The sequence below is a fragment of the Topomyia yanbarensis genome, chromosome 3 (assembly GCF_030247195.1).
Source record: "Topomyia yanbarensis strain Yona2022 chromosome 3, ASM3024719v1, whole genome shotgun sequence".
NCBI classification, from domain to species: domain Eukaryota; kingdom Metazoa; phylum Arthropoda; class Insecta; order Diptera; family Culicidae; genus Topomyia; species Topomyia yanbarensis.
In genome coordinates this window covers 62,278,549-62,300,575 of record NC_080672.1, presented here as the reverse complement: position 1 = coordinate 62,300,575, position 22,027 = coordinate 62,278,549, and the positions used below count along the sequence as shown (strand labels likewise).

The 22,027-nt window shown below is 30.6% G+C and overlaps 1 protein-coding gene across 1 annotated transcript in view; it reads left to right on the top strand.

Moving 5' to 3' along the window:
- Positions 1–22,027, top strand: part of LOC131689747 (protein O-mannosyl-transferase Tmtc3-like) — a 731,596-nt gene that overhangs the window by 285,127 nt on the left and 424,442 nt on the right. The window lies entirely within an intron of this gene.

Here is a 22,027-nt window from a genome sequence, read left to right as displayed (position 1 = left end):
TTTTTGATTTTTCGATTTAGCGATGTTTTGATATTTAGATTTTTTTCGATTTTTGCTTTTCTCATATAGAAAGGTTATGCAGTCGCTCTAAAAATCGTCCAACTAATCCCGGTCATATGCCATTCGACTCAGTTCGTCGAGATCGGAAAATGTCTGTGTGTGTATGTGTGTATGTGGAAAAAAATGTCAACTCTGTTTCTCAGAGATTTGATGCCACATGACTTTATAATGCATGAAACGTTGAGATTTGATGTAATCTCGAAAAAATTTTTTGACGAGAATTGACTGGCGCATTTTTGCCTTTCTCATATAGAAAGGTTATGCAATCGCTCTAAACATCGTCAACCTAATTCCGGCAACAATTTTTTTTGGCTTGTACAGGCTTAGGTAGGACTATGCAGTAAGGGGTTGCTACTTTAAAATTATAATTAGTTTAAAATTTCTTAGCGGATCTTCCTCCTTGATTCGCCGCTGGTTTCAAGCGATGTTTCAGTGTCGACACATAGTAACTCAAAATCGTGGCTGTCGATCCATTGTATGTCCTATGTGCAAATCGTACTGACTATGTAATATACATTTCCACCATTTTATTGAACATAATGTGCCATGGAATCGCAGATTGGGCAAATAAGAAAGGCACAATTGCACCACTAGGTGGATTGAAACAGGTTTTTTGATTTTTCGATGCTTCGATTTCTCAATTCTTCGATTTTTTATTACTCGGTTTTTCAATTTTGTTCATTTCTCAATTTTTATTCTTAAAATTTCTTAAATCACGAATTTTTCGGATCTTTTTTTTAATTCATGAAGTTTTAAATTTTGGTATCTTCGAATTTACAAAATCTAGAATTTTTAAATTTTTAATTTTTAGGAATTTTTGAATTTTATAATTTTTTAATTTTCCAATTTTCGAATTCTCGACTTTTCGAATTCTCGAATTTTCGAATCTTCGAATTTTCAAATTTTCAAATTTTCAAATTTTCAAATTTTCAAATTTTCAAATTTTTAAATTTTCAAATTTTCAAATTTTCAAATTTTCAAATTATCAAATTTTCAAATTTTCAAATTTTCAAATTTTCAATATTCGAATATTCGAATACTCGAAAATTCGAAGATTCAAAAATTCGAAGATTCAAAAATTCGAAGATTCAAAAATTCGAATATTCGAAAGTTCGAATATTCGAAAGTTCGAATATTCGAAAATACGAAAATTCGAAGACTCAAAAATTTGAAAATCTGAAAATTTGAAAATTTGAAAATTTGAAAATTTGAAAATTTGAAAATTTGAAAATTTGAAAATTTGAAAATTTGAAAATTTGAAAATTTGAAAATTTGAAAATTTGAAAATTTGAAAATTTGAAAATTTGAAAATTTGAAAATTTGAAAATTTGAAAATTTGAAAATTTGAAAATTTGAAAATTTGAAAATTTGAAAATTTGAAAATTTGAAAATTTGAAAATTTGAAAATTTGAAAATTTGAAAATTTGAAAATTTGAAAATTTTAAAATTTTAAAATTTTAAAATTTTAAAATTTTAAAATTTTAAAATTTTAAAATTTTAAAATTTGAAAATTTTAAAATTTTAAAATTTGAAAATTTGAAAATTTGAAAATTTGAAAATTTGAAAATTTGAAAATTTGAAAATTTGAAAATTTGAAAATTTGAAAATTTGAAAATTTGAAAATTTGAAAATTTGAAAATTTGAAAATTTGAAAATTTGAAAATTTGAAAATTTGAAAATTTGAAAATTTGAAAATTTGAAGATTTGAAAATTCGAATATTCGAATATTCGAATATACGAATATTCGGATATTCGGATATTCGAATATTTGAATATTCGAATATTCAAATTTTCGATTTCTGGAATCTTCGAATTTTTTATTTTCTAATTTTCTAATTTTCGAATTTTCTAATTTTGAAATTTTCGAATTTTCGACTTTTCGAATTTTCAAACTCTTGAATTCTCGAATTTTCAAATTTTCGAATTTTCGAACTTTCGAATCTTCGAATTTTTGAATTCTCAAATGTTCAAATTTTTGAATCTTCTAATTTTCGAATTTTTTGAATTCTCGAATTTTCGAATATTAGAATTTTCGAATGCTCGAATTTTTGAATTTTCGAATTTTCGAGTTTTCGAATTTTTGAATTTTCGATTTTTCGATTTTGGATTGCTGTTTTTGATTTCTATTTTCTGATTTCTGGTTTGTCATATTTGATTTCTTTTTTCTGTTTTATGATTTATGATTTTTGCATTTTCCATTTTGCGATTTTCGTTTTTCACGTTTCGCTTCTCAATTTTCGATTCTTTGTTTTGTTCTTTTTTTGTGTTTTCTGCTTTTCTTTTATTTTAATTTTTACTGGTTTTTCTGCTCTAGGTTCTTTAAGCTTTTCTGTTTTCCAGTTTTATCATTCGCTGTTCTATTTATCTTTTTTCTCCTTTTCTGTTTCTCTGTTTTTCTGTTTGTCTATTTTCTATTTTTATGTTTTTCTGATCAAATGTTTTTCTTTTTTTTCTGTTTTCCTACTTTCTGTTTTTCTGTTTTTCAGTTTACCACCTATTTATCGTTTTTTCTGCATTGCTGTTTTCTAGCTCGATTCCACAATAGAAGGGGTCGTAATCACATCACATGATATCAAGTGATACTGTGGTGATTATTAGTGAGTTTGCGACATATTGACCATTAGTTTTGCCCTTCTCAATCCACACCATGCTCTCAGCAGAAATAAAAGTTTGTTGTTTTTTTGTTGAGTTTGTACACAATAGGCAGAGTTGAAAATTTTATTCCATTTCGTGTGATCGACTTAGTCTGAAAGCTGCTTCCATTCGTTGCATTGCCCGCTTAACAAGAACTCTAAGTGCCTCGCTTGTTTCATCGGTCAACATCAGATTCTGATCCGGTCGTTGATCCACATCGGTGATTCGCGGTGCCGAGGTGCTTAAACTCAAACTTGACCAAATAGGAGTAGTGGGTGCAATGCTCGTCCGTATGTTGCATCGCGTAGCCGAGCCAAACCAGCCGGCTCCATTTGGTGACTGTTGCCACGTCTACTTGGTATTTTAATGTTCCACTGTTAAGCTGTCGTCTGCTCGGTCATATTTTGTCACATGATTTTATATGTTGCCTTCAGGAGGATATGTGAACTCGAGCGGCAAATCGGAATGCGGGGAGCTTCGGAGCTTTTCCCGCCGTATGTAGGAATAATTTTGCACTCAATCCCCTCCAGCTCATTTCGGCTTGTGTCTCGTAATGTGTCCTGAAAGAAAGTCCCATGACAACGGCGTAATAATCAACATCAACAACCAAACCAGTGAGTGGTTGGGTGGGTGTAGGGTGGTGGGAACGCGTTGAGCAAAGGCTCATCATTTTAATGTGGGAAATGGGTGGATATTCGTTTCTCTGTCAGCGGACGAAAATACGTGAAAATTTCTCTGCTTCTGTAATTCACCAGGGGTTTAACGAGCTGCTCACTTTAATACACGTCGCCGCCGGCAGCCGTGTCGCAGGTAGGAGTGGTTGACAAGGAGAGGTGGGGGGTAAGGTGCGTTTGCAACTGTTTTCTATTTGAGCATATGCCATAAATTTCGGGCTTTGCGGAGCAATAGCCTAAAAGCGACGTGGAATTACGGCGACGAAAACATGCTTTTGTGTTGAAAATGCTGCTTCCCATCCGTGCAATATTCCTTTGCTAAGCTGAATGTGGGAATAGGTCATAGACCCAAACGGCGGGGGTGGGGTAGATTTGGAGGAAGGGTGGTCCATAATCACGATTGAGCGAGCTGGCGTTCACTGTGCATTTGCAAATCGAAATTATTACCGCACATTCGGTTGAGGCTCGGTCACGGATTTTGTGCTGGTGTGTCGCTAAAATATGAAGCGAACTGTAGCAGATTCCCGGTGCTTGACGGGTGGTGAAATGTGTTGACATTAATCCTGCAGGGATTTGGCTGATCGCAGCCTGAATGAAGTTTCGTAATGCTTTTGAGAGAATGGTACAGATGAAATCAGCGTCAATCAGTCATTTTCTCTGATTATAATTATTGAATGGGACGGTATTAAACGAAAATTCGCCAGTCTACCGGAATTTAGCAATTTCCCAAATTTGCTACTATACATGGTTTTTTGGTGGTATCCAACGGGGAAAACAAATCGAAATGGCGAGAGAAGCGAAAGCAACTATGTGAAAAAATCTCCCTCCAGAGGCATATCATAAGGGTTTGTGCATTGGGCCTGAGTCTCAAAGGTTGCAGGTTCGAGTTTTGTCTCTGGGGGGATTTTTTTTCTTCATATAATTGCTTTCACTTCACTCACCATTTCGATCTGTTTTCCCCGTTGATTACCAATAAAAATGTCTTAAATATTGCTATACATGACTTTCCCATCAAAAGTCCTCGAAATTTTCTCCCTGGAAGAATCTAATTCTGCATACGCAAATACCCCTGAGCAAACATTGGAATGTTGAAAAGCAACACGGTTCGCAACCCGTAACCAGCAAAATGCGAGCAAAACCAATTTAAATTATTTATAGCTTTATTTTCGCCCGCCTTTTTTTCAGTAGTAGAAAAAGCGCCACCTGCAATTGGTGCTTAGCTTTATGGTGTATTTTTTTTTTCATCTGAACGTGAAACGAAAGTAGCAACAAAAAATCGTACAATCTCGCCCATTGTATAACCATAACGGACCACACAGCCGCCGACGCCGTCCAGTCAGGCTTAGGTCACCGGGATCCTTCGTGGTCGCGTCCACAGGTACAAACTATGCAGAACCTACACACAACAAGGTAGCAATTTTCACCACTATCAATCTCGCCTGTGTTCATTACGTTGGCCGAGGTTTCGCGTAACCAAATCGCCCGATAGGTAGGCAACTGGTGCTGCAACATTTTTGCTCAATGTCCATGTCGCGGGCGCTTCGACCATCCGTTCGCTCATTCATTCATTCATTCACTCATTCACCGAACCAACGCAACGGACAGCCGGGGCAATATGTGAGGCATTTTGCACAGTTTAAATTCCGTGCTGCGTCGGCCGGTGGTGGTCGTCCTTTACAGCCAGGGCTCTATAATGTAGGCCCGGTGCCCGACCACGATGTGCTACTCTATTCGTTTAGTGTTATCAATTTTCATTTATTAATGGTACAAAGGGAAAAGTTTTTGTTACGTAGCATCGTTCACGGTGTGTTTTTTTTTTCAGACCGCTCTAAAGTTTCACCGGCGAGCAGTCGAGTCGGCCGTCGGGTGGGCGTTGGTTGATCGCTGGCTAGTTGACTACTGGCTTCATTATTTGTGACGAGAGGGCCTTTGTTGGGTGTGTATGTGTGTGTGTGTGTGCGTCTGTTTTCCGGTAGCTCGCGCATTTGCCTATCCTTTTTTTCTGGTTCCGCATGCGGTAAATGAATTAGTGGCGCGAGGATCCGCACTATCCATCCCCACCGTGTTTACTGTTTTGCACTTTTGCGTTTTTAATTTAGTTTTACCAAACAATGCAACGCGTGGTAGGGAATGTGTTGCTGTTGATGTTTTTGTTGTTGTACCCCACACTCGCCATGTTTCAGTTTCTCTGAAAAACTAAATAAACTTCATGTGTTCATTTTGCTCCGGCAGACGCGTAGCAAGAGCCAGCATTGCGTGTGGATCACGTTACTTGTATATGTTTGCATGAGCCGATAAACAATTAGTGGGATTTAATATTCTAGGAAGGTTGCACAACGCATAGATTGTAAAAGACGATTTCAAGAGTGATAGATTTGTATCTAATCCACCTTTTGCAATCCTAGGAGAAATTCGCTTGTGTTTTCTTTGTTGTGGTGTTGCAATCGTGTACGGCGACACAAGCCGCTCAGCGGTGGTTGATGGAATCGGGGGTCCGAATAGCACCGCGCGCTCATTTCGCACAAGAATGGAACAAACAAAAATCCTCCTTTAAAATAGGCGCCTCAAACTTTCGAAAACACATACCTGTTATTTTTCCACTTTTATTTGTTACTTTATTCACGATTTTGTCGTTGAAAGGATTTTTGTTTTGTTGGTGGCAAAAAAATTAAAAACACTGTGGGAGTGGGCGTAGCGTATTGGTAAATCGATTGCCTTGTACGCAGCGCACCTGGGTTCGAGTCCCGACCCCGCACATAGGGTTAGAAATTTTTCCTAAGAGATTTTTCTAACCCGAAGAGGCGAATGACCTTAAGGTTAAAACCTCTATAATTGAAATAAAAAAAAAAAAAAAAAAAAATAAATAAAAACACTGTATCTCCTTTCTAAAAACACTGCAGAATGAGATTCACCTGGCAAAATTAATGTTCCAGAATAGCGCTTCCGCGAATATGTACGACAGTCAGAAAGTCTTACGACTTTCAGAGAAATCGAGGGAGTCTCATTCGCCTTATTTATTTGATTCATTTTGAAGAATTGACGAATCTTAAAATAATGTTGTTTATAATATTTTAATTATTTATTTTACTCAGTATTCTTTTCGTTCATTATTTATTTGAGTTCCTATTACCTATTTTATTCGTTTCATTCTTTGGTTTCACTCTAATAAGTTTATTCTTTTCATGCATTTGATCCATATCATTCATTTAATTTAAATCATTTTCAATTTATTTATAACTTTTTGACAACGTAATTTTTCATTTGAATCAATTAATTTTGGTCAACTTATTTTATTTTCTTTTTTAATCATTTTATCGTTTCTATTTGTTTTGTTTACTTGATTCGTTTATTTTATTTATTCATTTTATTTATTACACTTATTTCTTACTTATTTATGTTATTGATATCATTCATTTTATTGATTGAATTCATTTGATTCATTGGATTTCATTTGAGTTCATTTTAGTTCATATGAGTTCATTTGAGATCATGTGATTTCATTTGAGTTCATTTGAGTTCATTTGATTGCATTTGAGTTCATTTTAGTTCATTTGAGTTCATTTGAGCTCATTTGAGTTCATTTGAGTTCATTTGGGCACATTTGAGTTCATTTGAGTTCATTTAAGTTCATTTGAATTCATTTGAGTTGATTTGAGTTCATTTGAATTCATTTGAGTTTATTTGGGCTCATTTGAGCTCATTTGAGTTCATTTGGGTACATTTGAGTTCATTTGAGTTCATTTGAATTCATTTGAGTTCATTTGAATTCATTTGAATTCATTTGAGTTCATTTGAGTTCATTTGATTTCATTTGAGTTCATTTGAGTCCATTTGAGTTCATAAGAGTTCATTAGAGTTCATTTGATTTCATTTGTGTTCATTTGATTTATTTTTAATTCATTTGAGTTCATTTGATTCGTTTGATTCATTTGATTCGTTTGATTCAGTTGATTCCTTTGATTCATTTGAATCCTTTGATTCATTTGATTCATTTGATTTATTTGATTCATTTGATTCATTTGATTCATTTGATTCATTTGATTCATTTGATTCATTTGATTCATTTGATTCATTTGATTCATTTGATTCATTTGATTCATTTGATTCATTTGATTCATTTGATTCATTTGATTCATTTGATTCATTTGATTCATTTGATTCATTTGATTCATTTGATTCATTTGGTTCATTTGATTCATTTGTTTCATTTGATTCATTTGATTCATTTGATTCATTTGAATCATTTGATTCATTTGATTCATTCGATTCATTTGATTCATTTGATTCATTTGATTCATTTGATTCATTTGATTCATTTGATTCATTTGGTTCATTTGATTCATTTGATTTATTTGATTTATTTTTGATTCATTTGATTCATTTGATTCATTCGAATCATTTGATTCATTCGATTCATTCGATTCTTTCGATTCATTCGATTCATTTGATTTATTCGATTCACTCGATTCTTTCAATTCATATTCATATTCATATGATTTGTTTGATTCATTTTATTCGCCTGATTCTTGATTTGTTTTTTATATTTCTTATATCCTGTTCATCTAATTTCTTATTTATTTAATTCAATTTGTCAGTTTGAGCAATTAAATTTATTCTATTGTTATATAATATTTCAAATATTGCCCTTTTTCAATTATTCAACTAATCTTATTTGATTATTTGTATAAAGAATTTGATTTATATTAATCATTCTACTCATTGAATGAATTTAATACCCTCTTTAATTTTTTTCTGCCATCTTCTTAAAAATTTTATTTGCATTATTGTTTTTCTCTAATATGTTTAGTTTATTCGTTGATTTATTCGTGCAGGACCCGAAACTGAGTTCATTCAATCTCTAGCCTACTTTGCGTGATTTCTGCAAACTAATGAATGATCCAACAGTGATTTGTGTTAGAAATATCTCATTTCACTGTAAGGTAAATCGTGTGTTTTAATTAAATTTATCAAATTTTTTGCTTCTCTATTTTTGTTAAATTTTCTGAAATGTTTTGTTTTCAAAATGTTCCAAATTCCATAAATTTTTCAATTGTTTACAATCAAAACTTAAATATTAGATTTTTGCTCTGTTTTCAAAATGGTCAACATTTTAAGTTCTTGGATTTTAAATTTTTTTTAATTATGCTAATATTTTAACTTTCTGTAATTTTTCGATGTTTTAAATAATACTCTATTTTTAAATATATTATTATCTTGAAAAAAATTAAGTTTGCTTTAAATGCGTCCATACTTTACAATCTCCATGCTCTTGATTTTTTTAAATTTATCAAATCGGTAAAATCACACCCGTTTTTAGCCCTTCGGTGTATTTGGCTACCGAAATAATGACCCATTTTTGTCTTGGTTTAAACATGACTACGAATAACGTTTCAATATAGGGGTCCCTTTTCAAAATTTCGAAAAAAAACTGCAAGTATAGTTTTTGAATGCTAGTATTTTGCATTGTACGGGACGGAATGTTGAACCGTGTTTGCACTAATCAGTTGGAAAAAGGTGCATCAATTTTCTATTAATTTTTGAAGCATGTTTGGTTTCTATAAATAAGCTAGAACCTGATCTTTCGAAAGCGACGTGGAAAAACGAAATATCTCTGCCTATTTCCAGCAGAGCCGACAACATAGGACGCCAAAGAGACAACAAGCATATCAATATGGCTCTCGCGCGTTCTTTTTCTCCCATTCGTTGCTTGGATTTCGAACGAGCAACATACGGATTGGTGTTTCCTAACCATGTGCAAAGTTTATCGGGTGCTTTTCATTCTACTCTGAAAGGTTAAATTTTGCATACAACGACACTTTGTTTGTTTGATCTAGTGCTTCAATTGGAGCTCTGTAATGTCCAACACATGGTAGAATTATAACCGGTTGACGACCTACACCAATCGTGTCGTAGTCGCATTCGTGAGCCTCGGATCAGCCTGAACATAGAGAACAGAAGTCTGCAGCATCAAACGATCATCGAGTCAATCGGATTACCTATTAAAAGCAACACCTACATCTTAGGCTCTTTCCAGATCCACTATAATTAGCAAAAAAATATTCCACGCTATTCAGTACAAAAATCAAGAATATTGAATTTAAAATTTTTAAAATATTTTTTTGTAATTTTTCAAATTCCTAGTTTGCTTGAAAATTTGGAAATCAAAGCTTTTCAAAGTTTTCATTTTTTTTTAAATCTTCATGAGTTCTGCATTGTGCATATACTTCAATTTGAATTTCATGATGATTTGAAAATTTTCCGTATCTTCTTTTTCACTTTTTTAATTTATTTTATAACATCAGTACTCTTTATTTTTTTCTAAGTTCCACAAAGCTTTAAAAAAAGGTTGTTCTGCAATTTTTTATTTTTTAATACTTTCCTGATTTTTAATGTAATTTGTATCATTTGAAAAAAAAATCCAATTTTCTTCAAATTTATTGATTTTTTTTAAATTTATTTTTTTTAAATTTATTGAAATTAGCCTTTCAAATTTTCATTTTTAGTTTAATTTTTATAAAATATTTGAACTTTTTCAAATTCTTTATTTCATTTTTCTAATGCTTTTAACCTTTTGGTTTTTTTAGTTCTTTCAAACTCGGGCTTTCTAGGAATTTACCACCATTCCCATTTTTATTTTTGATTTTTAAATATACCACCATTCCCATTTTTATTTTTTATTTTTAAATATAAATATAAATAAATATTTTAAAATATGCCCTTAAACATTGCTCTTCTTGTACACCTTTTTAATTAAAAAAAAGTTTTTCAAGCGTAATATTTTATAGGGTTCAAAGATTTTGAATTTCAAATTCCAAAATCAAAATTTTTTGCTATTTTTTATAATCATAGATTTTTATAAAGCTTTTCAAAATGTTTATATATTTCAAATTTTTTAAATCTAAAAAGTTTTTCAAGATTTTTATGCATTTTGGATTTTGGAATCATTCCATCAAACTTTTAAACTGGGCAAATAGTTAAACTTGAATTTTATATTGTATTGAGAGTTTCCCATATTTAAAATTTTATTTTATGCTCAGTAATTTGGAAAAAATTCTGTAATAATTTAGAAAATTTCCTCTTTATATTTTTTCCTTGATTTATGTTTAACAATTTATTTAGTTTGAAATCAAAATTTTTCAATTCTTCGTCTTTTTAAAATTTTGAAATCAATCAAAATAAGGCTTTACAAATTTTGATTGCTTGTTTCATTATCTTTAAATATTTGAACTTTTCTGAATTCTTAATTTCTTTTCAATTTTTGGAATATTTGAAAATTGTTGATTTTTTTTAATTTTTTCGAATTTCTAAAATTTGTGCATATGTTTTTTTAATAAATTTTTAATTAATTTTTTAAATCTGCCCTTCAAATGTTTAAAATTTCTCAAACTTTTCAAATATTTCAAGCTTTAAATTGATTAAAATGCAAACTGCAAAAAAACTTTAAATTTTTCGATTCTTTAACTTTTAATTAGTTTTTTGAGTGTTTCAAAATTTTAATCTTTTTTTGTGTATTTATATTTTACAAATTTTTCATACTACTTTATAGCTCAGTTCTTTTAGTTTTTCAATTACTTTTTCATTTGTTGTCAACGTTGTAAAGATTTTCGGTTTAAAAAGTAATCACGGTTTCGTTTTTTTTAACATTTTATGATTTCCAATATTTTTAAAAAATTAAAAAAATAATTTTTCATTAAATAATTTTTCTATTAAAAATTAAATCCTCATAAATTTTTCTAACTAATTAATGTCTCACCTTCTACATATTGTAGGTTATGGAAATAAACCATATTAGTCAAGTGATAACGCAAGGCAGACATTATTAATGAGTTAAGGTTAGGATTTTAAGTTTTTGTTTATCACATTATTCATATATTTCAAATTATGCTGTTTTTGAATTTTACCAAATTTTATAACTTTTCCCTGCTTTTCAATCTGTAAAATTTATTTGATCTATTCCAATTTATGTTTTACAGTTTGGATAATATTTCGGCTTTTTTTAAATTAATCAAGTCAAATCATGAATAAATCATATTTTACATTGTTGAAAATATTAAATTCAACCATATGCCTCATTTTTTCAAAAATTCTTGATTTGTTAATTTTTACCAGTTTTTTAAATTTGCATTCTGGTATTTCTTTTATTTTTTTAATTTGTTTAAATAATTTCTTTAGTTATTAAATTTCTCAATTATTCGAGTATTTTTTAAAAAAAATTTTTTGGTTGGCTTTGCTCCAACTTAATTTTTTGCAACTTTTTTAATTTTTTATTTCCTTCAATTAAATTTTGGCTTTTGGTTTAATTTTGTTTCAAATGTCTAAAAATGTTTAAATTAAATTTCTTCAAATTCAAAATTTCTTAATTTTTTTTTTAAATTAATTAGCTGCTACAATTTTTTCATTTTTTTCATAAATATTTTCAAGTATTTTTTTTTTTTAATTTTTGGACATTTTGGAAAAATGTGAACAAACCAATTTTTTATGTTTATATTCTTAAAAACTTCCCAAATACATAAGATTTTACAGTTCTTTTAAATTTATAAGAATTATATTAATATTATAAACATAAGAAAAAATTTAAAGGCGTTTAATTTTTTCATATCATTAAAATTATTTTTTATACATTACATTTCTTAATTTTTAAATCATGGAAATTTTTGGAAATTCTCTTTTATTTCAAATATTTGAAATATTATTCCACAAATTCTAAAAATCCTCAATTTTTTTAAATTTTGCAGATTTCTTGAAATATATTGAAAATATATTTAAAATTTATATAGTTGCTATAAATATTTTTCAAATTTTCAACTTATTTGTACCTTTTTTAGAAACACGAAAAACATGTGTTGATCAGGATTGGTGCTTCTGTAGCAGTGCTGGAAGCTGCGCAATTTTTACCTTCCGATGCTCAATACACAATCGGAATAAATTCAATAGTCCAATTGCTTGAAAAATGTGACCTACGTCAGTCTAAATTGTTACGTTTTCACAGTTTTCAAAACTATTCCAAGACAACAATGATTTTATTTTTTTAACAAAATTTTATTTTTCAACGTTAACTGAAACTGTCCCTGGCAGCACTGCTCCAATGGAATCCAATCAGATCGATTGCAATAACTTCAGTTCTGATGATAATTCTATAAATTGAACTACTACTACTCAAATGAAAGATAATAGTCATAGTTATCATTTAATAAGAAAGTTATAGCCGTTGGAAAACGTTGTTGTTTATAAATAACATCGGCATGAATAGAATGGTTGGTAAATTAAAATGAGAGAATGTCAGGTATTTGTTTTTTTAAAAAAAGTTTTAAAGGTTAAAAGTAAAAGTTCTATAGTTGAAATACAGAAAATCTTTTTGATCAATTTTCTAACAGATAATTCATTTTTTTTAAATAATTCAAAGTTTTAAAATGTTTGGTATTGAAAATGTCTTACTGCCTTATCTGGAGCCGGGTGCAATTCTAAAAATCTAAAATCAAACGACGTGACGTATTTGTGTCACTATGTTGAACTGTTATTCATGATTATTTATGGATGAAATTAACTGAAATTATGTTCTATTGCTATATAGTTTACGTATATCAATAGTATTGGAAACCTATTGGAAAATGAATAGATATCGGAAAACGCGAAAACTTCCATACATGAGTCAGCCGATTCCGGGCAGAGCTGCCAATAGGCAGCACCTAGCGACTCAATCAAATATCACGAGATTAAAAAATAGAGCTGCCTGTGCATGTCTGTTTGAGCCAGTCGTTGCTTGCATTCCAAACGAGCAGCGTCATGGCTATATTGTCCGAACAGTACCGTAAGCGGTGAACGCATTTCTACATCCCGTACACAGTTAAACCGTGTACAACTTTCAACTTGTGTTTCCTTGCTGTGTGAATTAAAACTTTGCATACTCGAAAAATTCAAATTCAGCATTTTTTTTAATTTTTAGCTATCTTAGAAAAAAATTTCGGCTTTTATATTTATATTCTTCAAAACTGTCCTATTTTTAAAATTTTAATTATCAAATTTAAAAATTGTTAAATTTAAAAATTTAAATTTAAAAGGTCTGATTTTTAATATAAGAAAAAAAATGTATTTTTGCATATAATTCAAAAATGTTTTTTTCACATCTGATATGTCTGGGAAATTTAAAAAAATAAATTATTTTGACTATTCAAAATAAATTATTTTCAATGATCCTCAAATATAAACAATTGAAATTATTTAAATTTTTTTCAATTTACTTTAAATTTTGTAAATTTTTTGAGCTTATTGAAAATTTGTCATATTGTTAAAATATAGTGAAATTTTCAAATTTTTCCGGTTGTTACATTTTTTTCACCACTTTGTTTAAATTTTCTACTTTAAACTTTCAAAACATTCAAATAGGTTGTTTAATTTTTTAAATTTATTCAAATTTTTAATATTTCTTGAAAAAAATTTAAATTGTTCAATCATTTCTAGTTTACATTTTTTTTTTGAATAAGTCCCGCTTTTTAACAAAATTTTCAAACTTTGGAACCCTAGTAAATAGAATATCTACCTTTCGCATCTTTTCCCACCACCAGACCTCTCTGCGACCTGACAACATTTCTTTCGTTCTCGTTAAAATCGAACAAAAATAAATAGTAAGCGAAACCCGTGAACCCACTTCCCACCCTCCAGTATCGTCATCTTCTAGAGAGCATCATAAATTTATGGAAATCCCCAAAAACTGTGCCATTACACTTGAAGTTTAAATTCAAATTGCTTCCCAACCACCGCCCCCCCCCCCTCCCCCATTCCACCACCCAAAAAACTGCCGTCAATTGAGCGAATGATGAAAGGTTATGTGCCTATCTGGAAACCGGGCGACCAACCCACTCGAGAAAGTTGATTTATTGACCCAAGGCAGAAGAGTAGCTCGAATGGACCGTCCTGGCTAAGTGATGCAAAAACTTCAGTATCATTTCGGCTTTCAACGACGACGACGATGACGATGACAGGCCCCACCGACCTGTGTCCCTTGTGCTCACGCGGAAGTAATTTAATGGGGGAAAATGTTTGGCCCGTGAAACATTCGGCCGTTTCCAAAAGGTAGGTCGTCGAATTTGGACCCCCTTATAAAACCGGGGCACACGATCGATTGCTGCTTACTGGTGTGTCGTGCGAGTATTGCCCTGGTCCAATGGCGTTCGAATTCGTTCGTTTTTGGCGGAAGGGATTTTGAAGTTTTGAGAATTTTCTACCTCAGGTATCAAAATTCCATGCAGTGATCAAAATAGCAAGCATGTGGTAATATATGGGGTATATAATTTTCTTGCTCGTCTTTGAAAACAGCCAAAGTTATTCTCAGCCCGTTTTGGCATGCTGTTGATGGCTTGTCAATGGTTGGGTCGGGGACTGACAATATACGTGAAAGGATTTCTGGTTGCTATTTTAAAGCTTCCTTCCGAGAATGGATGACAAAAGGTTTGCCTAGATTTATGATGATATGTTTCAAAATAGCTAGAATTACACAAAAGTTAGGGGACCTCAACATATTTGGATCTATTTCGTCTAAATTCCATGAAACTGAGAACTCGTTTCCCCGATTTCAAACGGGTGCGGCTGCCAACTGAAACGTGCAATCGACATTAATAGCTGCCAATTAGGCCACTGGCCGGGGCTGCCAGGGGATGAAGTTTTCTAGCAGGATTCAATAATTTCGAATATCAAGAAATCGAACAGCTAACGTTCATCGCCACCGGCATGGCATTTGTATGCATTTTCTCTCGGTCGAACACGATCCTGGGTGTTGATTGAGTTTTTAATTGCTTCTTTAAGTCAGGTGGAAGTGGCTGGTGCATTTGCAAAAGTCGCTGCTAGCGACTCCCGATGATTTCAGAAACGATATTCCCAGTGAATAAATAGACGGAAGCTTCTTATTTTCAGCGAATGAAAAGAGTACTTTTCCCCTTCGATGGCTATCGCTGCGATGGTGGAAAGAGAATGCGAAGCGTCATTAAATATTCATGCAGCTTTCGGATCCTTCGGAAAACAATTGCCTGGAGCGTCCTCTCTAGAACGGATGCAGCGGGTGGAATTCATGATGATTTATTCGTCCTGAAATAGATCCGATTAGTGCAAGAACCGTGAAGCGATTAAGAGTGAATACATTTCGATTCTCCTGCTCGACTGTTACCTGAATCCTGAAAGCGAACTGGTTTTTGTGGTTTTATACTTGACAATAGTTTCACGAACGGACGGTTTTTTCACTTGCAGTAACCAGTAAATAAATAATGCTCGTCCAGTCACGTTGGCTTTGGATTGTTCCGTACCCTGCATAGAACATCCGGTACGATTAGGATCAAATGTCGTTTGGAAGCGATTTCGCTCTTCGTATCGCAAGGAGCGCCTCTTAACTCATCCCCTACCCCCTTATTTCCGGTAGTCGTGTGACGATGCCATAAATTGATGTCCACTGACAGCTAACAGGGGAAATGCATTTTCGATCTGTTTATTTTGCTCCACTTCCGGTTGGAGAAACGTCCACAGCAATACACCTTGCCCTAAACCTCGCCTTGGAACCTTGTTTTTCTCTTTAATTTCCGGCCGCCTGTTTACCTCACATCGTCCTCTCTCTCTCTCCGCCTGTCTATCTGTGTGTCTATTCCTACATATCGAGGTAATGGCATCGACCGAGAGCAAATAGCTAATAAATCTTGATTAATGATATTGGATTACGACCACCTCAAAGTTTGTCGGAAACCTTGGGCTCCGATGCCCATTATGCCCCGCCAGCTAAACAGCCGCACCGACCTCATCCATAACCAACGAACAAACACCACTACCACCACCACCACCAGCGTGACCAGGGCAGAGCGAGCGGTGGTGGATCGGATCGGGAAGGAAATATGGTCATCGCCAGTTTCGGATCCCGGTTTGTTGAGCCAATAGCCACCGCTGTTTCGGAAATTAAAAGCAATGCTTACGATGGCCACTCTACCCACGACCACCGCCGCATCACAATGTGTGTGTGTGTGTGTGTTGTTTATCACGGCACTAACTTTGGCGTGCGGATAAATGTTGATTCAATAATAAATGAAGAAAAATGTGATTATTGGCTGGCGGCGAGAAGACCGGTAAACCAACAGGGCACGATCCAAAGAAATTGATGTGAAAAGATTCAAAGCGGCTTTTATGGCTTTGCTGTTTAACTTGACGTTTAAACAATTATTCGAACGGTAATGGAATCTAAATGATCAAAGCTAATCCTGCAAGCGAACAGGTTTGAATAGGTATGTCACATTACAGAGATGTTCAATTTCAGCATATCGTAATCTGATCTTCATAGTTACATGGCGTTGTTTGAGGATGGAGAGTACCTAGGCCAAGTGAAAGAAATGATGGAGTTGGATCAATGGAAGCCATATTCTCCATTTGAACTCTATTACCCATATTAACAAAAAACTTCGTAATTCACGATGTGTTTAAAATTGCTTTCGTAAGCGAAGCGCACAGTTTGCTTCAATTTCTTAAAAATTTCACATGTTTCACCTACATTCTTTAACATCAGGATGATTTCTGTTAGTAGATGTCCAACAAACTACCCAGAAAAATAATGAATTTTTGAAATCTCAATCGGCTCACCCCTGAGTCGATTACTAGTCCGACCAGGAGTACTTACACCCAATTTGAAGAAAATCGAACAAATCTAGCTACCGGGCCACATTATCTGAACATTTGTATGGGATTTTTCGATAATTTACATGGAGAAAACCTACTAGCTCGCATTTTTACCGCTAGGTGGCACTGTATGCATCGTATTACCACTGTAAGGGAAAATAGAAAGATAATTTAATTGTCTACAGCTTTACCGAAGACTGCTTGTCACTTCGCCTTTCCTAAAGGAAGTTATTAAACTTTTCACGAAGTGATGTCTGAGTCAGTCAGTCTACAAATATTATGGATATAAATCCGTTTTTTAAGGAACACCCTAAGGCTTCTGTGTCTTCAGCAAATTTTTCTATAACTTCATCTATTCCATATTCAATTTTACATCTTGCTAACATTAGAACCACCCTAGCTTCTGTTTAAACGAACAGAGGGGCCTTGTATAGCTCAACAACATTTTTAAAGATATTACTTGGTTAAGTTATTTAGATTTAGCAAAAAATTAGAATTCCTGCTAAATGTACATTCTGCACCACTGGGCATTGTGTACAGATGGACGAACAAGGGTACTTTAGACGTCTATTACTGAAGTATAATAACATTGTATTCGAACAACTGTGAATTCAAAACTTCAAAAATTTGAAAAATTCGGATTCTTTAAAATTCTAAAAGTCTGAAAAGCTCCAAAATCCAAAATTCGATAATTTTAAAACCCCGACATGAAAATTTTCGAAGATTGGAAAATTTTAATAATAAAAAATTAAAAAAGTTTAGAATGCGAAAATCGAAAGTTTTATTACTTTTAAAATTCTGGAAGGCAAGAATTCGAAAATTCAAAATTTGAAGAATAGAAAGCTTGAAAAATTGGTAAATTGCAATATTGACGAAAGTTGAAAATTCAAAATTCCGATTATTTAGTGATTTGAAAACTTGAGTATTCGGATATTAAAATATTCGAAATAGCAATGATTAGAAAATTTGAAAATACGAATATTCGCAAACTAGAAGATTTGAATGTTCCGTCAGTAACTGACACCAACTTGCTGCCAGTTAGACAATATATCTAACCTAACACCAAACTGGCACCAATTTGACACTGAATCCAAACATCTATGAACTCCTAAAGCAACTGGTTTGCCAAGCACAGAAGCTCTGGGTCGCTGAAGAGGTACAGGGAAACGAACTGTCTTTTGACATTAGAGATAAACTAAGTCTGCGAGTAAGCAACTTTTTCCCCAATGAATAAAAAATGATAAACCAATTTGCGAATCAGAACACAACACCTAACTTACAAAAGTTGGATATGTTGGCATATTCAAAAACCTGAAAAGTCGAAAATTCAAAAATCGAATATTCAAAAATTGAACACTTCGAAAAATTTTAAAATTTGAAATTTCGAGAATTCGAATATTCGAAAATTCAACAATTCAATCATTCAAAAAAAAATTTTGAAAATTTGAAAATTTGAAAATTTGAAAATTTGAAAATTTGAAAATTTGAAAATTTGAAAATTTGAAAATTTGAAAATTTGAAAATTTGAAAATTTGAAAATTTGAAAATTTGAAAATTTGAAAATTTGAAAATTTGAAAATTTGAAAATTTGAAAATTTGAAAATTTGAAAATTTGAAAATTTGAAAATTTGAAAATTTGAAAATTTGAAAATTTGAAAATTTGAAAATTTGAAAATTTGAAAATTTGAAAATTTGAAAATTTGAAAATTTGAAAATTTGAAAATTTGAAAATTTGAAAATTTGAAAATTTGAAAATTTGAAAATTTGAAAATTTGAAAATTTGAAAATTTGAAAATTTGAAAATTTGAAAATTTGAAAATTTGAAAATTTGAAAATTTGAAAATTTGAAAATTTGAAAATTTGAAAATTTGAAAATTTGAAAATTTGAAAATTTGAAAATTTGAAAATTTGAAAATTTGAAAATTTGAAAATTTGAAAATTTGAAAATTTGAAAGTTTGAAAATTTGAAAATTTGAAAATTTGAAAATTTGAAAATTTGAAAATTTGAAAATTTGAAAATTTGAAAATTTGAAAATCTGAAAATTTGAAAATTTGAAAATTTGAAAATTTGAAAATTTGAAAATTTGAAAATTTGAAAATTTGAAAATTTGAAAATTTGAAAATTTGAAAATTTGAAAATTTGAAAATTTGAAGATTTGAAAATTTGAAAATTTGAAAATTTGAAAATTTGAAAATTTGAAAATTTGAAAATTTGAAAATTTGAAAATTTGAAAATTTGAAAATTTGAAAATTTGAAAATTTGAAAATTTGAAAATTTGAAAATTTGAAAATTTGAAAATTTGAAAATTTGAAAATTTGAAAATTTGAAAATTTGAAAATTTGAAAATTTGAAAATTTGAAAATTTGAAAATTTGAAAATTTGAAAATTTGAAAATTTGAAAATTTGAAAATTTGAAAATTTGAAAATTTGAAAATTTGAAAATTTGAAAATTTGAAAATTTGGAAATTTGAAAATTTGAAGATTTGAAAATTTGAAAATTTGAAAATTTGAAAATTTGAAAATTTGAAAATTTGAAAATTTGAAAATTTGAAAATTTGAAAATTTGAAAATTTGAAAATTTGAAAATTTGAAAATTTGAAAATTTGAAAATTTGAAAATTTGAAAATTTGAAAATTTGAAAATTTTAAAATTTTAAAATTTGAAAATTTGAAAATTTGAAAATTTGAAAATTTGAAAATTTGAAAATTTGAAAATTTGAAAATTTGAAAATTTGAAAATTTGAAAATTTGAAAATTTGAAAATTTGAAAATTTGAAAATTTGAAAATTTGAAAATTTGAAAATTTGAAAATTTGAAAATTTGAAAATTTGAAAATTTGAAAATTTGAAAATTTGAAAATTTGAAAATTTGAAAATTTGAAAATTTGAAAATTTGAAAATTTAAAAATTTGAAAATTTGAAAATTTGAAAATTTGAAAATTTGAAAATTTGAAAATTTGAAAATTTGAAAATTTGAAAATTTGAAAATTTGAAAATTTGAAAATTTGAAAATTTGAAAATTTGAAAATTTGAAAATTTGAAAATTTGAAAATTTGAAAATTTGAAAATTTGAAAATTTGAAAATTTGAAAATTTGAAAATTTGAAAATTTGAAAATTTGAAAATTTGAAAATTTGAAAATTTGAAAATTTGAAAATTTGAAAATTTGAAAATTTGAAAATTTGAAAATTTGAAAATTTGAAAATTTGAAAATTTGAAAATTTGAAAATTTGAAAATTTGAAAATTTGAAAATTTGAAAATTTGAAAATTTGAAAATTTGAAAATTTGAAAATTTGAAAATTTGAAAATTTGAAAATTTGAAAATTTGAAAATTTGAAAATTTGAAAATTTGAAAATTTGAAAATTTGAAAATTTGAAAATTTGAAAATTTGAAAATTTGAAAATTTGAAAATTTGAAAATTTGAAAATTTGAAAATTTGAAAATTTGAAAATTTGAAAATTTGAAAATTTGAAAATTTGAAAATTTGAAAATTTCCCACGTTTTCAAAAATTTGAAAATTTGAAAATTTGAAAATTTGAAAATTTGAAAATTTGAAAATTTGAAAATTTGAAAATTTGAAAATTTGAAAATTTGAAAATTTGAAAATTTGAAAATTTGAAAATTTGAAAATTTGAAGATTTGAAAATTTGAAAATTTGAGAATTTGAAAATTTGAGAATTTGAAAATTTGAAAATTTGAAAATTTGAAAATTTGAAAATTTGAAAATTTGAAAATTTGAAAATTTGAAAATTTGAAAATTTGAAAATTTGAAAATTTGAAAATTTGAAAATTCGAAAATTTTCAAATTTTCAAATTTTCAAATTTTCAAATTTTCAAATTTTCAAATTTTCAAATTTTCAAATTTTCAAATTTTCAAATTTTCAAATTTGAAAATTTGAAAATTTGAAAATTTGAAAATTTGAAGTTTTGTAAATTTGAAAATTTGAAAATTTGAAAATTTGCTACTTCTAAAATCCAAAAATGATAAAAATTGTAAAAATTTCTAGATCTATGATTTCAAAAATTCTTAAATCAGAGAATTTGAAAATTGTAAAGCTTGTAATTTAGAAAATTCCAAAATTTAAAGATTCGAAAATTCGAAATTTGGAAAAATCAACACACGTCAGGACCAACGAGATTATGCACCTCAGTGAATCCTAACAATCTGGGCTGGGATCGAAGCTAGGCCTACTGGGATGAAAAACAGTCGCACTCACACTCACTGTAGGTGTGTTAATTTGTTTCTTCGGTATGCAGATTACGGTCGTGAAACCGTGGGAGTTGAGAATACGTGGGAAAAAACACTCCTTTGTCCTCCTTGGCGGCCAGAATTTGAGTTAACTTTTTGTCGGTTCCAATAGCAATAAAAGTAATAGTCTCTCGTATTTTAAGACACCAAAGCAGCGGCTATCGCTCAAATTCGAAATTTAATTGTTAAAAGACAATGCGTCTCCATCATTTCTCTAATCGTGGAGACGCGCGAGTGATTGCTTTTAAATGAAATGATTCCCTAATGAATACAATATTTTTCACAGCGTAATCATTTTGCCTGACAACCCTTTATGATCATAGTTTGGACAAATTTTGCAAAACGGTTCTTTGCACATCATTTTATAAAATTGCCACTTCGGTATGCGAACATCTGCATCCACACCCCGCGATTGTGCGCCTAAAAGTTTCACCAGAATCATATCAACTAGTACGGTTTACCACACTTGCACAAACTCATACCCTGAAAGGGATTCAACGATTACAATTTGACGAAAATTTCACTACATTCGTGTGCTCAACGATTACCATCTCCCAGTGTCGTCATACAGCACACACTACCACCTCCCCCACACACACACACTTTCTTCCTAACCAAATTGTACACTCGATTCGTAACACCACAAACGGCACCCAGCAGCATGGGAAAAATGCAATATGTAATTTAATGCACTCGCTGCTGGCAGCACCACCAGCCCAACAAAACCGCATTAGGAAAATATAGGTTTGCGGGGTTACAATTCGGAACA